This window comes from Denticeps clupeoides, unplaced genomic scaffold (assembly GCF_900700375.1).
Source record: "Denticeps clupeoides unplaced genomic scaffold, fDenClu1.1, whole genome shotgun sequence".
NCBI lineage: Eukaryota > Metazoa > Chordata > Actinopteri > Clupeiformes > Denticipitidae > Denticeps > Denticeps clupeoides.
In genome coordinates, this window is record NW_021629710.1 from 144,315 (window position 1) to 151,308 (window position 6,994).

A 6,994-nucleotide genomic window follows, 5' to 3' on the forward strand; every position below is an offset into this window, starting at 1 on the left:
AAAAACTTTTTAAAATGAAGTTTTTTTGCATCGCTTTTTTAGTTTTTTTCTAAAGTAAGTTAAGAGGTATTTTCACTCTGTGATATGTTTTCAAGCCTAGGTTGTTTAAAGTCCAAGATTTTCAAGCAGAGATTGCTTACGGCCATACCAGCCCAAGAACGCCCGGTCTCGTCTGATCTCGGAAGCTAAGAAGGCTTGGGCCTGGTTAGTACTTGGATGGGAGACCTCTTGGGAATACCAGGTGCTGTAAGCTTTAACTGTTGAAAAATTTTTTTAAATGAAGTTTTTTTGCATCACTTTGTTAGTATTTTTCTAAAGTAAGTTAAGAGGTATTTTCACTCTGTGATATGTTTTCAAGCCTAGGTTGTTTAAAGTCCAAGATTTTCAAGCAGAGAAAGCTTACGGCCATACCAGCCCAAGAACGCCCGGTCTCGTCTGATCTCGGAAGCTAAGAGGCTTGGGCCCTGGTTAGTACTTGGAGGGAGACCTCCTTGGAATACCAGGTGCTGTAAGCTTTAACTGTTGAAAAACTTTTTAAAATGAAGTTTTTTTTGCATCGCTTTTGTAGTTTGTTTCTAAAGTAAGTTAAGTGGTATTTTCACTCTGTGATATGTTTTCAAGCCTAGGTTGTTTAAAGTCCAAGAGTTTTCAAGCAGAGATTGCTTACGGCCATACCAGCCCAAGAACGCCCGGTCTCGTCTGATCTCGGAAGCTAAGAAGGCTTGGCCTGGTTAGTACTTGGATGGGAGGAGACTCCTGGGAATACCAGGTCCTGTAAGCTTTAACTGTTGAAATTTTTTTAAAATGAAGTTTTTTTGCATCGCTTTGTTAGTTTTTTTCTAAAGTAAGTTAAGAGGTATTTTTACTCTGTGATATGTTTTCAAGCCTAGGTTGTTTAAAATCCAATATTTTCAAGCAGAGATAGCTTACGGCCATACTCAGCCAAGAACGCCCGGTCTCGTCTGATCCTCGGAAGCTAAGAAGGCTTGGGGACGGTTAGTACTTGGATGGGAGACCTCCTGGGAATACCAGGTGCTGTAAGCTTTAACTGTTGAAAAACTTTTTAAATGAAGTTTTTTTGCATCGCTTTGTTAGTTTTTTTCTAAAGTAAGTTAAGAGGTATTTTCACTCTGTGATATGTTTTCAAGCCTAGGTTGTTTAAAGTCCAAGATTTTCAAGCAGAGATTGCTTACGGCCATACCAGCCCAAGAACGCCCGGTCTCGTCTGATCTCGGAAGCTAAGAAGGCTTGGGCCTGGTTAGTACTTGGATGGGAGACCTCCTGGGAATACCAGGTCCTGTAAGCTTTAACTGTTGAAACTTTTTTAAAATGAAGTTTTTTTTGCATCGCTTTGTTAGTATTTTTCTAAAGTAAGTTAAGAGGTATTTTCACTCTGTGATATTGTTTTCAAGCCTAGGTTGTTTAAAGTCCAAGATTTTCAAGCAGAGATTGCTTACGGCCATACCAGCCCAAGAACGCCCGGTCTCGTCTGATCTCGGAAGCTAAGAAGGCTTGGGCCTGGTTAGTACTTGGATGGAGACCTCCTGGGAATACCAGGTGCTGTAAGCTTTAACTGTTGAAAACTTTTTAAAATGAAGTTTTTTTGCATCGCTTTGTTAGTTTTTTCTAAAGTAAGTTAAGAGGTATTTTCACTCTGTGATATGTTTTCAAGCCTAGGTTGTTTAAAGTCCAAGATTTTCAAGCAGAGATTGCTTACGCCATACCCGCCCGAGAACGCCCGGTCTCGTCTGATCTCGGAAGCTAAGAAGGCTTGGGCCTGGTTAGTACTTGGATGGGAGACCTCCTGGGAATACCAGGTGCTGTAAGCTTTAACTGTTGAAAAACTTTTTAAAATGACGTTTTTTTGCATCGCTTTATTAGTTTTTTTCTAAAGTAAGTTAAGAGGTATTTTTACTCTGTGATATGTTTTCAAGCCTAGCATGTTTAAAGTCCAAGATTTTCAAGAAGAGATTGCTTATGGCCATACCAGCCCAAGAACGCCCGGTCTCGTCTGATCTCGGAAGCTAAGAAGGCTTGGGCCTGGTTAGTACTTGGATGGCAGACCTCCTGGGAATACCAGGTGCTGTAAGCTTTAACTGTTGAAAAACTTTTTTAAAATGAAGTTTTTTGCATCGCTTTGTTAGTTTTTTTCTAAAGTAAGTTAAGAGGTATTTTCACTCTGTGATATGTTTTCAAGCCTAGGTTGTTTAAAGTCCAATATTTTCAAGCAGAGATTGCTTACAGGCCATACCAGCCCAAGAACGCCCGGTCTCGTCTGATCTCGGAAGCTAAGAAGGCTTGGGCCTGGTTAGTACTTGGATGGGAGACCTCCTGGGATTACCAGGTGCTGTAAGCTTTAACTGTTGAAAAATTTTTTAAAATGAAGTTTTTTTGCATCGCTTTGTTAGTTTTTTTCTAAAGTAAGTTAAGAGGTATTTTCACTCTGTGATATGTTTTCAAGCCTAGGTGTTTAAAGTCCAAGATTTTCAAGCAGAGATTGCTTACGGCCCATACCAGCCCAGGAACGCCCAGGTCTCGTCTGATCTCGGAAGCTAGAAGGCTTGGGGCTGGTTAGTACTTGGATGGGAGACCTCCTGGGAATACCAGGTGCTGTAAGCTTTAACTGTTGAAATTTTTTAAAATGAAGTTTTTTTGCATCGCTTTGTTAGTATTTTCTAAAGTAAGTTAAGAGGTATTTTCACTCTGTGATATGTTTTCAAGCTAGGTTGTTTAAAGTCCAAGATTTTCACGCAGAGCTTGCTTACGGCCATACCAGCCCAAGAACGCCCGGTCTCGTCTGATCTCGGAAGCTAAGAAGGCTTGGGCCTGGTTAGTACTTGGATGGCAGACCTCCTGGCAATACCAGGTGCTGAGCTTTAACTGTTGAAAAACTTTTAAAATGAAGTTTTTTTGCATCGCTTTTTTAGTTTTTTTTCTAAAGTAAGTTAAGAGGTATTTTCACTCTGTGATATGTTTTCAAGCCTAGGTTGTTTAAAGTCCAAGATTTTCAAGCAGAGATTGCTTACGGCCATACCAGCCCAAGAACGCCCGGTCTCGGTCTGATCTCGGAAGCTAAGAAGGCTTGGGGCCTGGTTAGTACTTGGATGGGAGGACCCTCCTGGGAATACCAGGTCTGTAAGCTTTAACTGTTGAAATTTTTTTAAAATGAAGTTTTTTTGCATCGCTTTGTTAGTTTTTTTTTCTAAAGTAAGTTAAGAGGTATTTTTACTCTGTGATATGTTTTCAAGCCTAGGTTGTTTAAAATCCAATATTTTCAAGCAGAGATTGCTTACAGCCATACCAGCCCAAGAACGCCCGGTCACGTCTGATCTCGGAAGCTAAGTAGGCTTGGGCCTGGTTAGTACTTGGAAGGGAGACCTCTTGGGAATACCAGGTGCTGTAAGTTTTAACTGTTGAAAAACTTTTTAAAATGAAGTTTTTTTGCATCGCTTTGTTAGTTTGTTTCTAAAGTAAGTTAAGAGGTATTTTCACTCTGTGATATGTTTTCAAGCCTAGGTTGTTTAAAGTCCAAGGTTTTCAAGCAGAGATTGCTTACGGCCATACCAGCCCAAGAACGCCCGGTCTCGTCTGATCTCAGAAGCTAAGAAGGCTTGGGCCTGGTTAGTACTTGGATGGGAGACCTCCTGGGAATACCAGGTGCTGTAAGCTTTAACTGTTGAAAATTTTTTTAAAATGAAGTTTTTTTGCATTGCTTTGTTAGTATTTTTCTAAAGTAAGTTAAGAGGTATTTTCACTCTGTGATATGTTTTCAAGCCTAGGTTGTTTAAAGTCCAAGATTTTCAAGCAGAGATAGCTTACGGCCATATCAGCCCAAGAACGCCCGGTCTTGTCTGACCTAGGAAGCTAAGAAGGCTTGGGCCTGGTTAGTACTTGGAAGGGAGACCTCTTGGGAATACCAGGTGCTGTAAGTTTTAACTGTTGAAAAACTTTTTAAAATGAAGTTTTTTTGCATCGCTTTGTTAGTTTTTTTCTAAAGTAAGTTAAGAGGTATTTTCACTCTGTGATATGTTTTCAAGCCTAGGTTGTTTAAAGTCCAAGATTTTCAAGCAGAGATTGCTTACGGCCATACCAGCCCAAGAACGCCCGGTCTCGTCTGATCTCGGAAGCTAAGAAGGCTTGGGCCTGGTTAGTACTTGGATGGGAGACCTCCTGGGAATACCAGGTCCTGTAAGCTTTAACTGTTGAAATTTTTTTAAAATGAAGTTTTTTTGCATTGCTTTGTTAGTATTTTTCTAAAGTAAGTTAAGAGGTATTTTCACTCTGTGATATGTTTTCAAGCCTAGGTTGTTTAAAGTCCAAGATTTTCAAGCAGAGATTGCTTACGGCCATACCAGCCCAAGAACGCCCGGTCTCGTCTGATCTCGGAAGCTAAGAAGGCTTGGGCCTGGTTAGTACTTGGATGGGAGACCTCCTGGGAATACCAGGTGCTGTAAGCTTTAACTCTTGAAAAATTTTTTAAAATGAAGTTTTTTTGCATCGCTTTGTTACTATTTTTCTAAAGTAAGTTAAGAGGTATTTTCACTCTGTGATATGTTTTCAAGCCTAGGTTGTTTAAAGTCCAAGATTTTCAAGCAGAGATAGCTTACGGCCATATCAGCACAAGAACGCCCGGTCTTGTCTGACCTAGGAAGCTAAGAAGGCTTGGGCCTGGTTAGTACTTGGAAGGGAGACCTCTTGGGAATACCAGGTGCTGTAAGTTTTAACTGTTGAAAAACTTTTTAAAATGAAGTTTTTTTGCATCGCTTTGTTAGTTTGTTTCTAAAGTAAGTTAAGAGGTATTTTCACTCTGTGATATGTTTTCAAGCCTAGGTTGTTTAAAGTCCAAGGTTTTCAAGCAGAGATTGCTTACGGCCATACCAGCCCAAGAACGCCCGGTCTCGTCTGATCTCAGAAGCTAAGAAGGCTTGGGCCTGGTTAGTACTTGGATGGGAGACCTCCTGGGAATACCAGGTCCTGTAAGCTTTAACTGTTGAAAATTTTTTTAAAATGAAGTTTTTTTGCATTGCTTTGTTAGTATTTTTCTAAAGTAAGTTAAGAGGTATTTTCACTCTGTGATATGTTTTCAAGCCTAGGTTGTTTAAAGTCCAAGATTTTCAAGCAGAGATAGCTTACGGCCATATCAGCCCAAGAACGCCCGGTCTTGTCTGACCTAGGAAGCTAAGAAGGCTTGGGCCTGGTTAGTACTTGGAAGGGAGACCTCTTGGGAATACCAGGTGCTGTAAGTTTTAACTGTTGAAAAACTTTTTAAAATGAAGTTTTTTTGCATCGCTTTGTTAGTTTTTTTCTAAAGTAAGTTAAGAGGTATTTTCACTCTGTGATATGTTTTCAAGCCTAGGTTGTTTAAAGTCCAAGATTTTCAAGCAGAGATTGCTTACGGCCATACCAGCCCAAGAACGCCCGGTCTCGTCTGATCTCGGAAGCTAAGAAGGCTTGGGCCTGGTTAGTACTTGGATGGGAGACCTCCTGGGAATACCAGGTCCTGTAAGCTTTAACTGTTGAAATTTTTTTAAAATGAAGTTTTTTTGCATTGCTTTGTTAGTATTTTTCTAAAGTAAGTTAAGAGGTATTTTCACTCTGTGATATGTTTTCAAGCCTAGGTTGTTTAAAGTCCAAGATTTTCAAGCAGAGATTGCTTACGGCCATACCAGCCCAAGAACGCCCGGTCTCGTCTGATCTCGGAAGCTAAGAAGGCTTGGGCCTGGTTAGTACTTGGATGGGAGACCTCCTGGGAATACCAGGTGCTGTAAGCTTTAACTCTTGAAAAATTTTTTAAAATGAAGTTTTTTTGCATCGCTTTGTTACTATTTTTCTAAAGTAAGTTAAGAGGTATTTTCACTCTGTGATATGTTTTCAAGCCTAGGTTGTTTAAAGTCCAAGATTTTCAAGCAGAGATTGCTTACGGCCATACCAGCCCAAGAACGCCCGGTCTCATCTGATCTCGGAGGCTAAGAAGGCTTGGGCCTGGTTAGTACTTGGATGGGAGACCTCTTGGGAATTTCAGGTTCTGTAAGCTTTAACTGTTGAAAAACTTTTTAAAATGAAGTTTTTTTGCATCGCTTTTTTAGTTTTTTTCTAAAGTAAGTTAAGAGGTATTTTCACTCTGTGATATGTTTTCAAGCCTAGGTTGTTTAAAGTCCAAGATTTTCAAGCAGAGATTGCTTACGGCCATACCAGCCCAAGAACGCCCGGTCTCGTCTGATCTCGGAAGCTAAGAAGGCTTGGGCCTGGTTAGTACTTGGATGGCAGTCCTCCTGGGAATACCAGGTGCTGTAAGCTTTAACTGTTGAAAAACTTTTTAAAATGAAGTTTTTTTGCATCGCTTTGTTAGTTTTTTTCTAAAGTAACTTAAGAGGTATTTTCACTCTGTGATATGTTTTCAAGCCTAGGTTGCTTAAAGTCCAAGATTTTCAAGCAGAGATTGCTTACGGCCATACCAGCCCAAGAACGCCCGGTCTCGTCTGATCTCGGAAGCTAAGAAGGCTTGGGCCTGGTTAGTACTTGGATGGCAGACCTCCTGGGAATACCAGGTGCTGTAAGCTTTAACTGTTGAAAAACTTTTTAAAATGAAGTTTTTTTGCATCGCTTTGTTAGTTTTTTTCTAAAGTAAGTTAAGAGGTATTTTCACTCTGTGATATGTTTTCAAGCCTAGGTTGTTTAAAGTCCAAGATTTTCAAGCAGAGATTACTTACGGCCATACCAGCCCAAGAACGCCCGGTCTCGTCTGATCTCAGAAGCTAAGAAGGCTTGGGCCTGGTTAGTACTTGGATGGCAGACCTCCTGGGAATACCAGGTGCTGTAAGCTTTAACTGTTGAAAAACTTTTTAAAATGAAGTTTTTTTGCATCGCTTTGTTAGTTTTTTTCTAAAGTAACTTAAGAGGTATTTTCACTCTGTGATATGTTTTCAAGCCTAGGTTGCTTAAAGTCCAAGATTTTCAAGCAGAGATTACTTACGGCCATACCAGCCCAAGAACG

The 6,994-nt window shown here is 40.3% G+C and overlaps 14 non-coding genes and 12 pseudogenes across 14 annotated transcripts; all 26 read left to right on the top strand.

Annotated features, from left to right (window-relative positions):
- The first annotated feature begins 134 nt into the window (after positions 1-134).
- LOC114772396 (5S ribosomal RNA) lies at positions 135-253 on the top strand. The gene has a single exon (XR_003743934.1). It is a non-coding gene; the product is annotated as a 5S ribosomal RNA (ribosomal RNA).
- A 144-nt stretch (positions 254-397) lies between these two features.
- On the top strand, positions 398-515 carry LOC114772436 (uncharacterized; annotated as a pseudogene).
- Positions 516-661: 146 nt separating this feature from the next.
- On the top strand, positions 662-781 carry LOC114772387 (uncharacterized; annotated as a pseudogene).
- Positions 782-924: 143 nt separating this feature from the next.
- Positions 925-1,044, top strand: LOC114772386 (uncharacterized; annotated as a pseudogene).
- A 143-nt stretch (positions 1,045-1,187) lies between these two features.
- LOC114772409 (5S ribosomal RNA) lies at positions 1,188-1,306 on the top strand. Its single transcript, XR_003743947.1, has one exon. It is a non-coding gene; the product is annotated as a 5S ribosomal RNA (ribosomal RNA).
- A 145-nt stretch (positions 1,307-1,451) lies between these two features.
- Positions 1,452-1,569, top strand: LOC114772417 (5S ribosomal RNA). The gene has a single exon (XR_003743955.1). It is a non-coding gene; the product is annotated as a 5S ribosomal RNA (ribosomal RNA).
- A 142-nt stretch (positions 1,570-1,711) lies between these two features.
- LOC114772431 (uncharacterized) lies at positions 1,712-1,829 on the top strand (annotated as a pseudogene).
- A 144-nt stretch (positions 1,830-1,973) lies between these two features.
- Positions 1,974-2,092, top strand: LOC114772412 (5S ribosomal RNA). Its single transcript, XR_003743950.1, has one exon. It is a non-coding gene; the product is annotated as a 5S ribosomal RNA (ribosomal RNA).
- Positions 2,093-2,236: 144 nt separating this feature from the next.
- On the top strand, positions 2,237-2,356 carry LOC114772429 (uncharacterized; annotated as a pseudogene).
- A 143-nt stretch (positions 2,357-2,499) lies between these two features.
- On the top strand, positions 2,500-2,619 carry LOC114772388 (uncharacterized; annotated as a pseudogene).
- A 140-nt stretch (positions 2,620-2,759) lies between these two features.
- On the top strand, positions 2,760-2,876 carry LOC114772440 (uncharacterized; annotated as a pseudogene).
- A 144-nt stretch (positions 2,877-3,020) lies between these two features.
- On the top strand, positions 3,021-3,142 carry LOC114772389 (uncharacterized; annotated as a pseudogene).
- A 145-nt stretch (positions 3,143-3,287) lies between these two features.
- Positions 3,288-3,406, top strand: LOC114772401 (5S ribosomal RNA). Its single transcript, XR_003743940.1, has one exon. It is a non-coding gene; the product is annotated as a 5S ribosomal RNA (ribosomal RNA).
- Positions 3,407-3,550: 144 nt separating this feature from the next.
- LOC114772400 (5S ribosomal RNA) lies at positions 3,551-3,669 on the top strand. Its single transcript, XR_003743939.1, has one exon. It is a non-coding gene; the product is annotated as a 5S ribosomal RNA (ribosomal RNA).
- A 144-nt stretch (positions 3,670-3,813) lies between these two features.
- LOC114772438 (uncharacterized) lies at positions 3,814-3,932 on the top strand (annotated as a pseudogene).
- A 144-nt stretch (positions 3,933-4,076) lies between these two features.
- LOC114772410 (5S ribosomal RNA) lies at positions 4,077-4,195 on the top strand. The gene has a single exon (XR_003743948.1). It is a non-coding gene; the product is annotated as a 5S ribosomal RNA (ribosomal RNA).
- A 143-nt stretch (positions 4,196-4,338) lies between these two features.
- On the top strand, positions 4,339-4,457 carry LOC114772394 (5S ribosomal RNA). Its single transcript, XR_003743932.1, has one exon. It is a non-coding gene; the product is annotated as a 5S ribosomal RNA (ribosomal RNA).
- A 144-nt stretch (positions 4,458-4,601) lies between these two features.
- LOC114772441 (uncharacterized) lies at positions 4,602-4,720 on the top strand (annotated as a pseudogene).
- A 144-nt stretch (positions 4,721-4,864) lies between these two features.
- LOC114772423 (5S ribosomal RNA) lies at positions 4,865-4,983 on the top strand. Its single transcript, XR_003743960.1, has one exon. It is a non-coding gene; the product is annotated as a 5S ribosomal RNA (ribosomal RNA).
- Positions 4,984-5,127: 144 nt separating this feature from the next.
- On the top strand, positions 5,128-5,246 carry LOC114772439 (uncharacterized; annotated as a pseudogene).
- Positions 5,247-5,390: 144 nt separating this feature from the next.
- LOC114772411 (5S ribosomal RNA) lies at positions 5,391-5,509 on the top strand. Its single transcript, XR_003743949.1, has one exon. It is a non-coding gene; the product is annotated as a 5S ribosomal RNA (ribosomal RNA).
- Positions 5,510-5,652: 143 nt separating this feature from the next.
- LOC114772395 (5S ribosomal RNA) lies at positions 5,653-5,771 on the top strand. Its single transcript, XR_003743933.1, has one exon. It is a non-coding gene; the product is annotated as a 5S ribosomal RNA (ribosomal RNA).
- Positions 5,772-5,915: 144 nt separating this feature from the next.
- LOC114772424 (5S ribosomal RNA) lies at positions 5,916-6,034 on the top strand. Its single transcript, XR_003743961.1, has one exon. It is a non-coding gene; the product is annotated as a 5S ribosomal RNA (ribosomal RNA).
- Positions 6,035-6,178: 144 nt separating this feature from the next.
- LOC114772415 (5S ribosomal RNA) lies at positions 6,179-6,297 on the top strand. The gene has a single exon (XR_003743953.1). It is a non-coding gene; the product is annotated as a 5S ribosomal RNA (ribosomal RNA).
- Positions 6,298-6,441: 144 nt separating this feature from the next.
- Positions 6,442-6,560, top strand: LOC114772399 (5S ribosomal RNA). The gene has a single exon (XR_003743938.1). It is a non-coding gene; the product is annotated as a 5S ribosomal RNA (ribosomal RNA).
- Positions 6,561-6,704: 144 nt separating this feature from the next.
- LOC114772430 (uncharacterized) lies at positions 6,705-6,823 on the top strand (annotated as a pseudogene).
- The last annotated feature ends 171 nt before the right edge of the window (positions 6,824-6,994 follow it).